The sequence below is a fragment of the Heptranchias perlo genome, chromosome 12 (genome assembly GCF_035084215.1).
Source record: "Heptranchias perlo isolate sHepPer1 chromosome 12, sHepPer1.hap1, whole genome shotgun sequence".
Lineage (NCBI taxonomy): Eukaryota > Metazoa > Chordata > Chondrichthyes > Hexanchiformes > Hexanchidae > Heptranchias > Heptranchias perlo.
In genome coordinates this window covers 75819801-75839309 of record NC_090336.1, presented here as the reverse complement: position 1 = coordinate 75839309, position 19509 = coordinate 75819801, and the positions used below count along the sequence as shown (strand labels likewise).

Here is a 19509-nt window from a genome sequence, read left to right as displayed (position 1 = left end):
AGGGAATTATAGACCAGTTAGCCTAACATCTGTTGTGGGGAAAATGCTGGAGTCTATAATTAAGGATAGGGTGACTGAACACCTCGAGAATTTTCAGTTAATCAGAGAGAGCCAGCATGGATTTGTGAAAGGTAGGTCGTGCCTGACAAACCTGATTGAATTTTTTGAAGAGGTGACTAAAGTAGTGGAGAGGGGAATGTCAATGGATGTTATTTATATGGACTTCCAGAAGGTATTGATAAGGTCCCACATAAGAGACTGTCAGCTAAGATAGAAGCCCATCGAATCGAGGGAAAAGTACGGACTTGGTTAGGAAGTTGGCTGAGCGAAAGGCGACAGAGAGTAGGGATAATGGGTAGGTACTCACATTGGCAGGATGTGACTAGTGGAGTCCCGCAGGGATCTGTCTTGGGGCCTCAATTATTCACATATTTATTAACGACTTAGATGAAGTCATAGAAAGTCTCATATCTAAGTTTGCCGATGACACAAAGATTGGTGGCATTGTAAGCAATGTAGATGAAAACATAAAATTATAAAGGGATATTGATAGATTAGGTGAATGGGCAAAACTGTGGCAAATGGAATTCAATGTAGACAAATGTGAGGTCATCCACTTTGGATCAAAAAAGGATAGAACAGGGTACTTTCTAAATGGTAAAAAGTTAAAAACAGTGGATGTCCAAAGGGACTTAGGGGTTCAGGTACATAGATCATTGAAGTGTCATAAACAGGTGCAGAAAATAATCAATAAGGCTAACGGAATGCTGGCCTTTATATCTGGAGGACTGGAGTACAAGGGGGCAGAAGTTATGCTGCAGCTTTACAAAACCCTGGTTAGACCGCACCTGGAGTACTGTGAGCAGTTCTGGGCACCGCACCTTCGGAAGGACATCCTGGCCTTGGAGGGAGTGCAGCGTAGGTTTACTAGAATGATACCCGGACTTCAAGGGTTAAGTTACGAGGAGAGATTACACAAATTGGGGTTGTATTCTCTGGAGTTTCGAAGGTTAAGGGGTGATCTGATCGAAGTTTATAAGATATTAAGGGGAAACGGATAGGGTGGATAGAGAGAAACTATTTCCGCTGGTTGGGGATTCTAGGAGTAGGGGGCACAGTCTAAAAATTAGAGCCAGATCTTTCAGGAGCGAGATTAGAAAACATTTCTACACGCAAAGGGTGGTAGAAGTTTGGAACTCTCTTCCGCAAACGGCAATTGATACTAGCTCAATTGCTAAATTTAAATCTGAGATAGTTACTGGAACTGTGGGGATCACATGACAGAATTCCATCCACTTATAATTCCATCCACTCGAACTTTCAAAAGGGAATTGGATTTATACTTGAAAAGGAAAAATGTGCAGGACTGTGGGGAAAGAGCAGGGGAAGTGGGACTAATTGGAAAGCTCTTTCAAAGAGCCAGCACAGGCACGATGGGCCGAATGGCGGCCTCCTGTGCTGTATGATTCTACGACTTGTCAGAGTCATCACCCTCTGGAACAAACGTACACAACATGTGGGGAGTGTGGGGGCACGACAGTCCTTTTAAAGGGGAACTTGACAAGTTCCTGAGAGGACACTGCCAGTTACAGGGAGTTAGTGGTTAGTTCAGATTGTGATGTGTCAGGAGCAACATTGCTCTCCTCGAGCCTCAGGGAGTGGGAGAGCAATTGCCCAGGGGTTTTTTCCTGGATTGTCCACATTTCTCTGTCTGTTCCAGGAGACAGCGTTACTAAGAGGTGGGACGACAGCGTGTGAGGTTATACTGTCTACTGGATGGGGCGAGCTTGATGGGCCTGATAGACTATCAGTAGATAAAGACTTTTTGTATGTTTGTTTGTGCAAATTGAGGATTGTCTCTGGGCCCTACTTGGTGTGTGGCTCAGAGAGTTCACCCAGTCAGGAGCTGAGCCCAGGGAGAATCCCCAATCTGCAATCCCCCATTGGAGAACTGTAGCAGGGCATCGAACTGCATCTGCCGTTAGTTAGACCGTCCCTCGCAGGTTTAGGTTTTTAAATTTTTGGTGTGGCAAGTTGCTGAAAGTGAGAGCTGATAACGGGGCAGTGAGTGAAACAGGGCATCTGGGACCTGAGTGAACAGGGCAAGTAACTGGGTATCTCCTTCACCAATCAGAGTGATGGATTGTGAACTAAACAGCACAAGGACAGGTACAGAAAGAGAAATAAAGAGAGGGAGAGAATGATTGGATTAAGAGAGAGAGAAAAAACAGACAGAAAGGAAAAGGAAAATACAACTTAAATTTTAAATTTTACATTTTTAAAATCTCCAACAATTTAAACCTGAAGGAATGAGACTTGTAACAGTTAATTTTCCGTGCCAGAGAGGTTGACTGTCAGTAATTAACACTTACCACGTTGTTAAAAGGGAACTTAGACTGAAATGATTTGATTTAACTGTCTGTGGTGAGTTTAGTTTGTTTCTACTGTGCAAATACAGGAACTTCACACCGTTCAATGTATTTCAACGGTGAGCAGACAGCGAGATGCCGTTTTCACAAAGCTAACGACGGAGTGACACATCTCGGACAGCAACATCTGGATATTCACGTTTAACCAAACATCTGTCCCTTGCCTGAAGTTACTGAACCATTTGCTCATACAAAACGGCGAGCCCCATTGGCCTCACTGTTATTTTGACAGCAGAATCTGGCCCATTATATCGCAGGTTAATTCCTGTGCCATTAATGTGCAGCCTTTCTGTTCATTAAACTGTTATTTAGACCCACTTGTGCCTCAGTAGTCAGTGATCATTCAACAGTGTTCACATTCTGCACACGTTTGTTTTTGTGCAGCCCATAATTATCAATTCGTTCAATTCTTATTTGATTTTGTCTGAATATATAAATAGCAGGAGTCACACAACGAGGGTTACCAACTCTGGTTGGAAGCATTCCTGGAGGTTTCGTCACATGACCACCTGCCTCCTACGTCCCCGCCCAGTCAAACAGCCTTTTCTCCCCATCTCCAATATTTTTATCAAAAATAAACAAAAGTGTTCAAAGAAAATGGAAAAAACATCCTGATTTTTAATGTCACTGTGATTTATTTCCCGGGTTGTTCCCAACAGTGTCCAGGAGATGAATCTTCAATTCCTGGAGAATCCCCAAGGGTTGGAAACCCTACACTAAACTCTGCCTCTTAACACACAGTTGGGGAAGGATGCCAGTCTGGTCTTGTTCACCCCCCACTGTCCCCACTTAATTCTTCACCCCACAATCCCTTCCCCCGGGACTTTTTTTGTACCAATTCACAACCTTTTTGTTGAATCGGACTTTGGAGATGTTCCTCGCTGTGACCTGGGACTCGGAAAGATCCATTGGTTCTTTGGTGACTGAATCGGACAAATTCAGTTTTTCCTGAAGTGGGATTTGGCGATTTAGTTACTGGAATTGTGGGGATCACATGACAGAATTCCATCCACTTATAATTCCATCCACACGAACTTTCAAAAGGGAATTGGATTTATTCTTGAAAAGGAAAAATGTGCAGGACTGTGGGGAAAGAGCAGGGGGAGTGGGACTAATTGGAAAGCTCTTTCAAAGAGCCAGCACAGGCACGATGGGCCGAATGGCGGCCTCCTGTGCTGTATGATTCTACGACTTGTCAGAGTCATCACCCTCTGGAACAAACGTACACAACATGTGGGGAGTGTGGGGGCACGACAGTCCTTTTAAAGGGGAACTTGACAAGTTCCTGAGAGGACACTGCCAGTTACAGGGAGTTAGTGGTTAGTTCAGATTGTGATGTGTCAGGAGCAACATTGCTCTCCTGGAGCCTCAGGGAGTGGGAGAGCAATTGCCCAGGGTTTTTTTCCTGGATTGTCCACATTTCTCTGTCTGTTCCAGGAGACACCGTTACTAAGAGGTGGGATGACAGCGTGTGAGGTTATACAGTCTACTGGATGGGGCGAGCTTGATGGGCCTGATAGATAAAGACATTTGGTATGTTTGTTTGTGCAAATTGAGGATTGTCTCTGGGCCCGACCTGGTGTGTGGCTCAGAGAGTTCACCCAGTCAGTAACTGAGCCCAGGGAGAATCCCCAATCTGCAATCTCCCATTGGAGAACTCATCTCTCCACCTTTCTGTTCCTTGTTATGACCCGTCCACAAATCACAAAACACAGTAAGTTGGTTAATTTTCCTTCCATGTTTATTTCCAGATGTTAAACTTCTCAGATTTATTTTGTGAAAATAACATGGGTCTTAAAACATTCAAGAAATGACACACAGGTCCAAGACGATTGCTTTTCCACTTCTACTCTGGAGACACCATCTGATCACAGTTGCCTCCGAGCCTGGTCTCCAACGATCTTCAGTCCAGCTCTGAACCAGCAGCCACTCCCCGAACATTCGACGATCATTTAAATCTGTTCGGTGCCTTGTCCAGAGTTCCCACTTCTGTCTCGTTACAGCTTGAACGAAAACTGTCCCAACCTATTCTTTAAATGCTAACTGTGAACGGGTCGAATGGGGGGAATGTCGACCTCATTCTCGGGAAGCACCGGCACAATTTCCTGGGGAAAATCTCTTAAGGCATGACCTCCCTTTTAAGACATTTTTCAGATGTCCTAACTTTGGAGAACGTGCCCACATGTTTCCCCTCCCTCCCCGGCTCCCGTGCAGTGTTCACTTTTAGCACACTCCAGAACTCAGTTTGTTGACACCCAAAGGCAACCCAGAACGAGGAAAAGACACAAACCAAACACTCCCCACAAGACCCAAGAGACAACCAGGTGGGTGGAAAATGCCCTGTTACTTGGAGAATGAAGAGGGCCTTACAAGGGAGCAGCTCACAAAGGGTCAGCTTACAAGGGAGCTGATGGTCATTCAGGCATTCTTCACACACTGCTGGGGACTAACCAAGTAGCACTGAGGACAAGGAGGATGGAGGTACTTGTAGGGGAACGGAGACTGAAGTGACCAGGACAGACCTGATAAAGTGAGTATTACCCATGAGTGCCACGCTGCTGGTGTACCCTAATCTGATAGGCATTCCATCTCAACAGCCAGGCCATCAATCAGCAGCTGGCCGGATCCAGATCCAGATCCTGACACTTCAGCTCACTGTTTGGATCGAGCACCCATGAATCACACTCACTTTGACCTATTTGTCCTGGGAGCCGGATTCTGTTCCCTTGCAGGGTCCACCCTTCTCACCCTGAGTCCCAGTTGGACAGTGTCCAGCAGTGTGTGGAGGATGTCGGAATGAAGCATAAAGATTCCCTCAAAAAGTAGGGACGTCTTTAATCTCCAAATGACTTGGCGTTCTCCGGTGGGCTCCTGAAGTCAGATTGGCAGCATTCAACACAGGGATTCTGAGAAGCACGGTTTGTGAGGTCAGTAAAGGGTTAACCAGAACCACCACCTGCTGCAATTTTCTGCAGCATCCTGGAGATCAGGCAACCCCGAGCAACAGAATCTAGAAACAAAAGAACAAAAGACTGTCCCAGCCTCCACCTTGACAGTCTGAGGTCCTCGAGCAGATTGGTGATTGTCCGGTGATCCGAGCAAGTCGATCGATCTGGTCACCCCCCAAGTCCTGAAGATATTCTGGACTACCTCAGTGTGGATCATCCACTCGTCAGGGTGGACTACAGAGCAGCTGAGTGTGCCGACTGTAGTGTTGTCCACGCCGGCCAAATGTGGCACCAAGAGTGTCACCCCGTCGTTCAAGCACCAATGGGAAGCAACGTATCATCTTGACAGAAGGACCCAGGAGGGAGTCCCACCCTGTTTGTAGACAAACCGGACGACTGTCATATTGTCTGTCTGGAGACACACTGACTTACCCCGCACAGAGTCTGAAAGTGGATAATGTCCTATTGCACCGTTCACACCTCGAGCCTGTTGAAATGCCAAGTGAACCCATCCATGTCCACTGGCCTGGAAGCCCATTCTCCCTGAATGTGACCTCCACCCATATGTCAGAGCATTAGCTGAAGAGCCTGATGGCTGTAGCACCAACCCCTGGAGAACATTGTGCTCCCAGGACCACCAGCTCGAGTTCAGATGCTGTGACAAAGGAGACCTGTGGAAACATTACTGGCGGAGCAAGGCTCAACTGGAGAAATATCCCCAACAGTTGAGCCTTCTGGATGACTATCACTCCCTCACTCTCAGTGTGGATGGTAGAAGTCCATGATGTCACCTGCCAGTCTGCCCACTAGTAGATGGTCCCTCTGATGGTCAAACCAAACCACGTTGTGAAAAACACGGAGGCTCAAGCTGCTAACGCCGAGGACACTCACTACTCCTGGTCTCCTGGAGCTGGACAGGGTCTCGAAGGTTACTTGTTGCAAGCTCCCTCAATTCCAGCTCCTAATCTGGAATGACGGGCTCGCCTGATACAAAGGACATTGCGCTCCGGCTAAAGCCTTGAAAAGGCTGCTGTCCCTGAAGGGGCCTGTGGATGGGGTGTGGGCTAAACTACAAAATAAAACAATGATCCCCTCCCCGCCCACCCCCCCCCGGCCCTAGGCTGGCAATCTGGGAATGCCTGAAGGATCTGCTGGAGATGCTTGTAGCCCTGCAGCAGCTCCTCCACTTGCTCGCCAGAGAAGCCCTCAGCATCAAACGGCAGCTGCAGTCGTTGCTGCCGCAGCTCCTGAAGGAACCCCAAGGTGCGCAGACAAGCTAATTGGCGATACAAGATCCACTGGGCGATGGACGCTGCTCCTACATCGAGGGCACCCACACGGCCTGCTGCTGCAGTGGATGCTCTCTGAAGGTGGTCCTCACTCTGCGGCAGGAACTGCTCCCTCAACCCACCTGCGAGACATTTGCCTGCCGATAAGTAAAGCCGTCCCCAGTGGATTTGGTGGCTGGGAACACGGGAGATGCGCCAAACCCTGCAGGAAGGTCCACCAGACCCACACGTCCCCCCATTTGGATTGTGGTGGGTGAAACAGGACCAGTTTCCAGGGCAGTGACCTTCCTTCTGAAACGTTCACGACTGCAGTTCACCAGCTGGATCAGTGAACTGCAAGGTGTGAAGCAGGGTGGCAGAGGCACTATGGACGCTGTCTACCTTGGCCAGAACCAACTGAAGGACAGGGACTTCCGGAACCGACACTTTCAGACTCTGGGTCACCCCTGTGTTGAATACATGAAAAAGCCTCAACGACTGGAGGTCGTGACCTGACTCAGGCTCCCAACTGGGCTTCCGAAGGTGGGAAGCCTCCGGGCAGCTTCCTCGGGCTAAACCGACAGGGAAGGTTGATAGTTAGCCCCTGGGAACAGGGATGAGGGCGGCTGTACCAGCAACGGGCTCATGAATACAAGCGCCGATCGAGATAAACCCTCGAGACGTGAGCCCCTGCCACTCGGGGGAGGTGCCACTGAGGCACACGTAACCTCCCTGGGAGAGAGAGCCCTTGGAACCTGGATGCCCCTCAAGAATTGTAGGGAGCGGCTGAAGGAGGCTCCACAGTGGTGGGGGAAAACACAGATCGATAAAAAGTGAACGGAGACCTGTGACTGCCCTCACCAAAGTGGAACTCACCCGCAGCATCGGTGACCCCGAGCGGGGTCGAGTCCTCCGAGGGTGGTGCCCCCAAATGAGCTGGCGCCAACTGGAGACCAATGTCCCGGGGCTGGGTTGGTGTCACCAGAGGGCACGATGGATGCCTCTGGTGAAGGACTCACCAACAGTAGCTGGCGGCGCTTGGGGGAACCAGCCTGATTCTGGCACCAGTCGGCACGGACACCTCAGAGTCAGCTGGTGCCAGAGGAGGACTCTTCCTCTTTATCCCGGGAGGCCTCGGTACAAGTTGGTACCGGGGCTTCACCCGATGGTGTGGACTGGGATGGCAGGGACTGGTTGGCGAGTGGCCTTAACCAGCCCGTCCCACTCTACACCATCGAGACAACAACCGGAGCGTCCCCCCTCGAGACTTTCCTGTTCAGTCCCAAGGTGGAGCTCCGGCCAACACCGGTCGGAGATGACTGTATGGACTGGGCCCTCTCCAGTGCCAGTACAGTTAACCCCGAGCAGTGCCGAACTGAGCCTGGAGTCGGAGCAGGGTTGGCGATTGATGCCGATGCAGGGACAAGATGGCTGAACGTGGAGGTCCAGCCCAGGGGAGTGGGGAGGAGGGGAGCAAATTAACAATACAAATAGATGTCAGAATAAGACAAGGCAGAGATGGTCGGGATAACAGACCCGGTGATCTTAGTAACCAAACTAAATCCGGGGAGGTGAACAAAATAAATCTGGTGGGTCGACACTTAAATTTTGCTAAAACTGGGAGTCTGGGATGGGAAAGAAATGTGAGAGAACGGAGAGAGTGGGTTTAACACCATCTCCAGCCATTGGCTGCGTCTTTAGATGGATCTTTGGGGGGTTGGTTTTTTCATTAAAAATCAAATGAAAAGATGTCAAGTTAGCACAAAGAAATGGATGGGACACAGAGGGATGGCGTGAGGGGAATTTCAGTTGCACTGCTCCCCTTTTCACGGTATCTCTACTGACATTGATTCGATTTCGCTCGGGATGCGCTCTCACTTGTATTGGATCCACTTGTTCTTTGTGGTTCTGTGGCAGTTTGACTAAATGCCCATTTCCTCTCACTCATCCTGATACCAACCGTGTACCTGTGGCTGGAGAAGAAATCACACATAAAAATCCTTGGATTGTAACAGGGAGAAGGACAGGCTTTGTATCGCTCCCCATGTATAGTAAACCATTTCACCTGGAAATGCTTAATGCAGATGTTGGGTGCAGAACTTATCAACTTATTTCTTTTCTTGTAACGTTTCTGGCCACAGATTCTGATGCCACCTGAGTATTAAAGGCAGAAGATCCCACCGGTTCTGGAGTTGGACAATTGACACCTTCTTCAGAATCAGAGAGAAGGCCCAGAATGGCTGCCATGCCTTCAGATGAACCAGGATCACGGGCACAAGAGGAGCTTGTCTGACACTCTCGGAGTGCTTTCGATGGCAGGACCTGAACCAGCTGACCTGGGAGGTCCTTGGCAAGGACCCAGGGATTGACAAGTCCAGACGACACCAGTAACACCTGGGTCAAGAGTATCTCCCCGTCTCCTCCAGTCTCATTGTCTGAGGCCAAGCCCAAGGCCCAGATCTTTTTATATTTTGAATTAACAGAGTGTCAATGCACTGAGTTCAATTAAATAATAAACTGTTCCACATCAAACACATTTCAGGAGCAGGATTTCCATTTTCTGTTTAAAACAGCCACTATCTCCCCCCTCCACCCCCAGAATGCACTATTTCCTGTGTTTCAGATATTGCCGACAGCTCAAAGAATGGAAGGAATTGGAACATTACCTGTTTGCTGCAAGAGTTGCCTCTGAGCGTCTCTCGAGAGAGTTTTCCCATCTCACTCTCTGGGCTCTCTTCATAATCTCTGTGTCTTTCTCTCTTTTCTCTTTCTCTGTATCCACTCCCTGTCTCCAACTCTTCCTCTCTCAATGTCTTCTCTCCCTCTCCAAGACTTCGATTCTCTCCCACTCTTCCAGCTCGCTCTATTCCATTCAGAATGAGGAAAATTAATTTTGATTTTTGTAGCTCAGGAACATCGGTTGAGATTGCTGTCCCAAGAATCATAGAACGATACAGCACAGAAGGAGGCCATTCGGCCCCTCTTGTCTCTGCCGTATCCATGTCACAAGGTTACCTCCAGTTCCATGAACACTTATTTATACTAACAGTCTCCTGTGCAGAACCTTATCAAATGCCTCTGGAAGTCCATACGGACAATATCGATAGACGCTCCCTCACCACCATGTTGGTGGTCTCAAAAAAATTATTAGTTTAGTCAGACATGGACGACCCTTCAGAAATCTGTGCTGACTCTCTGACTGCCAATGAGCAATGCCATAGGAGATCTACCAATGGTAAGAGTTTTCTACATTTACAGAACAAGGAGTGAGCACCAAACTCAAGGACTGGAAGCAGCCGGTCAGTGAGGGTCAACAGGGAGGGACCTGAGAGTGGGGCTCGGTAACCGGGGCTCAGTAACCAGCAGTAACCAGGCTCCAGGCCCCAGATTACCTATGAGCAACGCCATGGAAGATCGACCAATAACAAAATGAACTCTTCCTCCCGACTGGGCATCAATATTACTGGGTCCGTTAAACTTCATATTACTCGTTATGAATTTCACAAATGATGATACAAGATAAACACGTTGAGACAAACCTTTCAATGTCCACAACCTTCTGTCTAATCTGCTGGTTGATGATGTTTCCATGTGTTCTCTTCACACAGTAAACCTGTTCAGATCTTCGAGCCGACCGTATTCACTCCTCGATCGATCAGCCAGTTAGTCCCAGTCAGTGCAGCTCCCTTCCCTTCACTGAAACTGGTTGTCCAGCCTCCTGCCTCAAATTGAGCCAGTTTATAAACCTCTTGTGTTGTCTGATCTCTCTGTGATGCGCAGTGTGAGGGTGAGGCTTGCTCTGTGACCTCACGGTGTGACCCCGTCCATTTAAAGGCATCAACTTTGCTGAGACAGAGTTTGGTAAAAAGCCTCGGGCACCATTTAAGTTACAATGATTTGATTCGCTCGAATGCAATGACAGGTTTCCGCGTGGTTGCGACCCAGAGAACAGGGTGCGTGGGCGATGGGCAGTGATGGGATTGTTTGCCTTCTACCAATGATAAGTAGCTGTAAACATTTACAGCAACAGGAGGAGGCCATTCAGCCCCTCGAGGCTGTTCCACCATTCAATTAGATCATGGCTGATCTGGATCATAACTCCATTTACCCACTTTTGTTCTCGAACCTTTTAATACTCTTGCCTAACAAATATCTAATTTTTGAAATTTTCAAATGACCCCCAAACTCATCAGCATTTTGGGGGAGAGAGTTCCAGATTCCCACTCCCCTTTGTGTGAAGAAGTGCTTCCTGACATCACCCCTGAACGGCCTGGCTCTAATTTTAAGGTTATTCCCCCTTGTTCTGGACTCCCCCCACCAGAGGGAATAATTTCTCTCTACCCTATCATATCCTTTAATTATCTTGAACACCTCAATTAGATCACTCCTCAATCTTCGAGACTCAATGGAACACAAGCCTCGTCTGTGAAACCTGGCCTCATAATTTAACCCCTTGAATCCTGGGATCATTCTGGTGAATCTGTGCTGCACCCCCTCCAAGGCCAATATATCCTTCCTGAGGGGCGGTGCCCAGAACTGAACGTAATACTCGAAATGGGGGCTAACCAGACCTTCATGGAACTGGAACATGACTTCCACCTATTTGTATTCCAGCCCCCTCGAGGCGAAGGCCTTTTTCATTCTCTATTGCACCTGTCCACTAGTTTTTACTGATTCCTGTACATGGACCCCTAAATCTCTCTGCTCCTCCACAGTTCCCAGCTTCTCACCATTTACAAAATACTCGGATCGATCTTCCTTAGGTCCAAAATGGATGACCTCACCTCTAAAATTAGAGCCGGGGGGACTTCAACCCAGAGTCCTGGCCAATATTTATCCCTCAACCATCATTATTAAAACAGATTTTCTGGTCATTATCACATTGCTCTTTGTGGGATCTTGCTGTGTACAAATTGGTTGCCCCATTTCCTACATTACAACAGTGATTACATTTCCAATGTATTTCATTGGCTGTCAAGCGCTTTGGGACATCCTGAGGATGTGAAAGGTGCTATATAAATGCAGGACTTTTTGAAGTGTGGAACCACACTGTCCAGAGTGAATCATTATCTTGAGGAGAGATGGGGAGGGGATCAATTGGAGAGGGAGCGATGCTTTCCATTACACCAGAAGTCCTGAGCTGTGTAGTTGTGATCCCGACAATGAGTGTGCAAGTATCCCTCACACTCGGTGAGGCCAGTGACTGCATTTTAATCTGATATTTTTGAGGACGAGTTGCGAGCAGAGGTTCAATAATGCAGGAGTGTGAGGTGAACAATAATGACGTTATTTATTTAGTCACTCTTGAAAGAACTTGTCTGTTGACATTAATGATCTCTTTTTATAAAATCTGTTGCCTGTAACTGAACACAGGGAATCATGCAATCCGTAATATTTTGTAAAATTAATTCTCGGGATGTGGGCGTCGCTGGCAAGGCCGGCATTTATTGCCAGTCCCGAGTGGCCCTGAGAAGGTGGTGGTCGGCCTTCTTCTTGACCCTCCGCAGTGCAGCAGTTTGATACAACTGAGTGTCTCGCTGGGACACTTCAGAGGACGGTTAAGGATCAACTACGTTGGTGTGGGGCTGGAGTCACATATAGGCCCAGACCAGGTAAGGACGGCAGATATCCTTCCCTAGATCCTGCTCACCGATGCTCAGTTTGGGTTCCACCAGGACCACTCAGCTCCAGACCTCATCACAGCCTTGGTCCAAACATGGACAAAAGAGCTGAATTCCAGAGGTGAGGTGAGAGTGACTGCCCTTGACATCAAGGCAGCATTTGACTGAGCGTGGCATCAAGGAACCCGAGTAAAATTGAAGTCAATTCGAATCAGGAGGAAAACTCTCCAGTGGCTGGAGTCATACCCAGCACAAAGGAAGATGGTAGTGGTTGTTGGAGGCCAATCATCTCAGCCCCAGGACATTGCTGCAGGAGTTCCTCAGGGCAGTGTCCTAGGCCCAACCATCTTCAGCTGCTTCATCAATGACCTTCCCTCCATCATAAGGTCAGAAATAGGGATGTTCGCTGATGATTGCACAGTGCTCAGTTCCATTCGCAACCCCTCAGATAATGAAGCAGTCCGAGCCCACATGCAGCAAGACCTGGACAACATCCAGGCTTGGGCTGATATGTGGCAAGTAACAATCACGCCAGATATGTGCCAGGCAATGACGATCTCCAACAGGAGAGAGTCTAACCACCTCCCCTTGACATTCAACAGCATTACCATCGCCGAATCCCCCTCCATCAACATCCTGGGGGTCACCATTGACCAGAAACTTAACTGGACCAGCCACATAAATACTGTGGCTACAAGAACAGGTCAGAGGCTGGGTATTCTGCGGCGAGTGACTCACCTCCTGACTCCCCAAAGCCTTTCCACCATCTACAAGGCACAAGTCAGGAGTGTGATGGAATACTCTCCACTTGCCTGGATGAGTGCAGCTCCAACAACACTCAAGAAGCTCGACACCATCCAAGATAAAGCAGCCCGCTTAATTAGCACCCCATCCACCACCCTAAACATTCACTCCCTTCACCACTGGCGCACTGTGGCTGCAGTGTGCACCATCCACAGGATGCACTGCAGCAACTCGCCAAGGCTTCTTCGACAGCACCTCCCAAACCCGCGACCTCTACCACCTAGAAGGACAAGAGCAGCAGGCACATGGGAACAACACCACCTGCACGTTCCCCTCCAAGTCACACACCATCCCGACTTGGAAATATATCGGCCGTTCCTTCATTGTCGCTGGGTCAAAATCCTGGAACTCCCTTCCGAACAGCACTGTGGGAGAACCTTCACCACACGGACTGCAGCGGTTCAAGAAGGCGGCTCACCACCACCTTCTCAAGGGCAATTAGGGATGGTCAATAAATGCCGGCCTCGCCAGCGACGCCCACATACCATGAACGAATAAAAAAAAAGATGACAGTAGTGAACCAGTTGGGTAACATGGTAACAGTTGCAGGCAGGAGAAGACCTTTCGTCCATCTAGCCCACCTATCCCCAGTTGTCGAAAACTTAAACTTAATATTACTTATTCCATACAATGCATTAACACCCAAGCACTTAATTCAGACAAGTGAGAATTTATTAAGAAACTTGTGCAAGTGGAAGTGTCCCTCAAACAATGGTTGAGACTACGTCTTCGCTGAGTTCAAGAAACAGCTCACGTTTATACAGTTCAGTAACAACACCCACCTGTCACAGAATATGGGTGTACACCTACATTCTTTATTGGTTCAGGTAGTTAGTCAATCAAAATAGGGAACCCACCCTCTGGTTCCCATGGCCGTCTCGATATTTTGGACGCAGGCCTGGGAAAGTGCTTTTTCCCTCAGAAACTGTCTTTGTTATCAGTCAGTCTGTAGCGAGTCTCAAGGCTATATGGTCATCCATTCCTGTTAGTCAGACAGCTATCAGCATGAGAAAGCTCAGAGTAATTACACAATTGTGCTTCGATGTGTTTTCGTGAGAAACTATTATGTGAGCTTTAAATTGAATTAGCTGGTCAGTTAATATTGTCAAATATCCATCATGCATTTCTACATTGGTGAGTTAGGTGTATTAGAGAGAGTTAATATGGTCAGGTATCTCTTTATGCATTTCCACATTCCCCCCTTTTGTCCTTTATAAAGGACAATATTCTAGTAGAGCATTATTCCAGCTCGACGTTCAAACTCCTCCTGCACCTCATCCTGTGTCACCCCGACTTGCACCATCAAATTTGTGGACGCTATATGTGTACCCAGATTGGACATCATAACACAGCAGCATTTGACAGAGCAATAGGCTGTAAGAATTATAACAACGAATATGACCAGTCCTTGAACTAGAGAAGTCCCAATAGAACCCAGACATCCTGTTGCCCAGCCCCAAAGAGTGAACGAAGGGGCTGCTTGAATTTCTCAACTTCCCTTTGGATGTGATCGGCCAAATTAGTAATATTCTCTGAACTATCAGGTATGTAAGTACAACATTCAGATCTAATTAGTGCGCATGTTCCTCCTTTCTCTGCCAATAGGTAATCAAGGGCCATACGGTTTTGTAAGGTGACCGTACAAATGGCTATAATTTCTGCGCTTATTTCCTTTAAGACTTCTGACGTATCATTAGCAACTATTTCCCAGATTTTGGCCAATTTAATAATTTCTCTGGTGGCCATGCTCACTCCCCACCGAGGGAAAGCAATGGCCCAGAATCGGTCAGCCTCAGTAATTACCCTCTTTACTCGTTGCCCAGCAGGATATTGAGGCAGGGATGATGAGTGTCAGATATATGGGATCACATATCCCAAGTAACATGATCCGGTCCATCTTTGAGGCAACCATGGACATGCCTTGTGACCACAAATAAAGTAGGTTTCATTATACGCAGTGATTGCAGGGGAATTCTTTACATATATTCTATCTATGTAAATTTGGCCACCTGTGCAAGGCTTCCATCTGATGGTACTACTGATGCTGGTTACTGTCATATTTATATACTGAGTGCAATTACTCCATCCCATTACATCAGCCCCTACTGAATTCTTACTCAAACATATTGCTCCATTAGTTCTTGGTATATTTGTAAGGATTAGAAAAGGAGGTTTCTGGGTCTGATCGTAATTCGGTTGGTCCCACCCCCGAAATCTGGTTTCACATTTTGTTGTGATTGTGTGCTCCTTCCATTGCTTTCTCACAAACATTGTCTCACTTGTCTTCATGTTTATCCAGCCATTATCCCGCATTCTGTTCCCATTAATTTCAATTTGATTTATTACCCACTCTGCTATTTCTTGGGAAGTTCGGGGGGACTGGTCTGAGGGGAATGCCTCCCTTGGATTGAACTGGGATATGTGAGCACACCCAGCAACTAGAGATACCTTGACGCTTTGCATACATATATGACATGTATAAAAAGTATTGACATGCAGTTCCCTTGAAACACGATTGAGTCTACTTGCAGCAGAGGTTGTAGCAGGTTTTATGCCAGTTTCCACCCACACGATCAGGCATGCCGAGCCAATTATTCCCAAATGATCGAACAGTTTAGGACATGTCATGCTGCAACAGTCTCTTATAATAGTTTAATTAATCAGACAGTTTTTTTTTCTGGTACACCACCGCCGGGGTCCTTGTATGGGGATTTATGGGCTAATTAATCAACTACGAGAAGTAAAGGGAATTAGGGGTTACGGGGAGCGGGCAGGAAATTGGGCATGAAGCTGAGTTCAGATCGGTCAATGCCCTGTGGGTGGCGGAGAGGGCCCAGGGGCTGAGTGGCCGGGTCCTGTTCCTACTTCTTGTGTTCTTTAGATTTGTGGTTGGGATCAGATCAGCCATGATCTTATTGAATGGCGGAGCAGGCTCGAGGGGCCGATTGGCCTACTCCTGCTCCTATTTCTTATGTTCTTATGCACTAGGCCTGACCTTTGAACTCAAGATTGGGACCCACCCCTTTATATCCCTTAATCCAAATTTTATCCCCATAATATCTTCTCAGATGCTGTACCTCATCTTAACCAGGTTCCCTTCGTGTTGGTCACCAGTCCGGGTGGAAGAGAGGCAGAGCATCTGATAATCCGATCAAACTATGATTGTCTCCCCTTTTACATGCACCTTACCCCAGCGGGTGCTGCTCCCGGTACCATTAAGATGTTTTCTGAGTTGAAATCACAGAGACAATGGGGACATTCTCACCCAGGCTCTGTTTTACTACCTTTGCCAAACCCTTCATCCTCTGCTTACATTTATTACATGCCATGAAAACCAAGAATCATATTGCAACAAACTGCACTACGACTAATACATGTGAAATTAATCTAATCTGAGGATCGATCTGTAGATTCAGTCCCCAATTCCAGAGGTCATCCCACCAAGTGGTGACTTTAATTTGGTCAATGTCATGCTTAATATTTTTATTGTCCTGTTGTAGGTTATAATAAACCTTCTGGGAGAGTCGTATCTCCATTCGCAATGCTTTCAAGTATTCAGGCAACAGGGGTGTCAGATACTCAAATGTGTCCTGATATGCTTTTAAATCCTTTTTGACATCCTCAGAAACTTGTAAGGTGGTGAGGTTATGCCGGTGTATCTCTACCAGTTCCTCGGGTCCAATCCGAACCGGGACTTCAGGAATGGAGCAGAACTCTGGACTTAAAATATCACAAGTTAGATTGGCATATTTAAATGTTTTCAAATTAGTTGTAACACAGTATTCGCCCTCTCCGGCATATGCCACTTGAGTGGGTTTTAGATCCGCCTCTAGGGCCTCCATGGTACAGTTAATATCCTGATTGGTACCGGTATTGTTAAACCCACACTGTGCTTCTGGGCTGTGTCCAACACTATGTGGACATAGAGTGACAGCATGTCTAGTCACACATTCCTCTAATTTTGTTCCAGCCAAATTCCCTTTAATTTTTTTTCAGCCTATGGTAACATATTGTGATGGGATATGTGCATTCCGTCCTTCACTACCCCAATATTCTGTACTTGGTACACCTCTCGTCCCTGGGTTTCAGGTGCCATCACCAGTATTACTAGTGCCAACCCTAGGAGCCCTCCTCCGTCAGGTTTACACTCCACTTGAGTGGGGTACACCCGCACCATTGCCCTGAATTGGCAAGGGGTGATGTTCTTGTTTGTAACAGCCGGTCGGAGGTACCACCTCCCTCATGCCCACGGGTCAGGCTCACCCTCAGTTTGTTGATTCATTATCCATAAGGGTACTTCCCCTGCCTGTATCTGGGCTGGGTTCTCTCGTGTCTGTTCCACAATCCAGTTACCATATATACTGCAGATGTCATTAGCAGCTGCCTGCTAAGATCCTTTATATTCCTCTTTTATTAATTTATTAATGGTTTGGGCATGTGTTTCTAGCACTGTAGCTATCCTTTACAAATGTATGGTCAGCATTTGATCCTCAGACAATTCCTTATCTGTATTTTCATTTATTTTTAAAAAATATATCTTTAATGCGAGACCCTAAATCTCTGACCCTTTGATCTAATGTTGCCAAATCAATGCTGTTAACAACTGAGGCACCCGTATTAAAGGCAGTTGCTATATCATTTATCACAGATCTTTACGTCTCCACATTTGTCTATCTCTTTTACGATGTCCACCTCCATTCCATGTCGCGCTTTGTTTTAACACTTGAGTTCGGAGGTGTTGATATAATTGTTGAGTTTTCTTAGAACACCATGTGGGTAGGGCCATATCGGTTAAATCTAGTACGACCGATACAAGCTCATGTTACACGTTATCATACATTACATTCTCAATGCGAGTTATATAATTTGTCAGGGAAGGTCTCCCCTCTTTGGTCAGATCTTGTATTGGAGCTACTATTCGTGAATAGCCCCCGAACTTGTCGAACTTCCTCATCATACTGTGGCGGGGTAAAACTGATAGGTGTTTAGTACCCTGTGTCAGTACATAGCTCAAGTAATGGACTTCCAATTGTCCAACCTCTGCTTTCTCTTCATACGATTTGTTTTACATTCACCTTTCTTATTATTTTTTTTTCACTGTAACATTGTCTGTGTGGAAACTTATATCTCAGTCAATTGTAGCCTTTGGCATTTCCGAGTAATTGGGTCAATTTTAATAATATAACCTATACCAATTGTTACCTCATGTTCACCTGTGTTCTGGGCAAGCCTCAGACAGTTCTCAACCGACTGGGTCATTTCTATCTGTTTGAACTGCTCTTGGCTCCTTGGGATGGAAGGGGTTAACATTAACTGGCTCTCGTGGTAGCAGTAATTTGAAACTTCTCCCTCTGAGATGAAGTTTCCATATTTCATTCTACTCCGCTAGACACTCAGCAAATTAACTTTTTTTTTAGTTACTTGGCGATTTTGGCTTCAAATTTTCTCCTCACAGGTTTGACTGATATTTTTCTTTTCACTTCTCACATTTGTGGGTTGCTTTACACTATATATTTTGCACACTATTTTTGAGATTTATTTTAATCATAGTATTTTCTCCAATGTTTCTTATTAACCAACTTGTTTGCTTGCAGCTTCTTTACTTTCTTTTCAGACTCTGCTTTCGCTTCGCAAACAGCCTCTTCCCTAATCTTATCCTTCAGACGACAATTAAAATCCAATATGATCATTATCGCCGTCTTTTTTTGTGTTTTTTTATCTATTCCCTCAGGGGAGGAGGATTCAAGGATCCTCACCATGCACCCTGAAGAAAGAGGGTGTCTCCCTTCAAAATTCACAAAAATCATTGTTTTTATCAAGAGACAATAAAACTGTTTAAAACTGTTTGAACAGTACCTGCTCTTTCCACTTTCAGAATGCTGTGACTCCAAAGGTATCAGACCAACATCTAAAAATCTAGTGTAGTCCAAACTCTTAACTTCAGCAATACGGAAACAAGGGTTAGTTATTTCTTGCTTGTAAAAACCTTAAGGGCTGGGGAAGGAATCAATCACAATCGCACAAAATGCTTCAAAGATCAAATTAATTTATAACCAGAGATCATCCTGCAACTGTAACTTGTAATTCTTTAAAGCTGCACTTTATCTTTTCTTTTACAATTAAACCTCATTTTGTCAATTATTTTATATAAATGCAAAGGTTGTTGCTGGTGAATTGAAAACAGATGTCAGTGTCCTTGGAAGGGGATAACTTTTTTTTTCAGAAACAAAACGACGGAGCCAGATATCAGATTCACGCAGCGTTCTCAGCATACGTCAACGCAGCTTTCACATAAATTCGTTCTTTTAAAAAAACATTCATACCGGGAAATAACATCTCCCATCGTACATTTTAGTTTATAGTTAGTCCAGTATTTCCAGATTGTTGTGATCAACTTTTGTTCAGGTCCCCCTCAATTTCCAATTGCTTCGTAAGTTTT

General features: G+C 46.4%; 1 long non-coding RNA gene across 1 annotated transcript; it reads right to left on the bottom strand.

The window, feature by feature from the left end:
• Positions 1-13724: 13724 nt before the first annotated feature.
• On the bottom strand, positions 13725-18997 carry LOC137327766 (uncharacterized). Its single transcript, XR_010964547.1, has 2 exons — positions 18927-18997; positions 13725-16790 (listed from the first exon to the last, which is right to left on the bottom strand). It is a non-coding gene; the product is annotated as an uncharacterized lncRNA (long non-coding RNA).
• Positions 18998-19509: the final 512 nt, after the last annotated feature.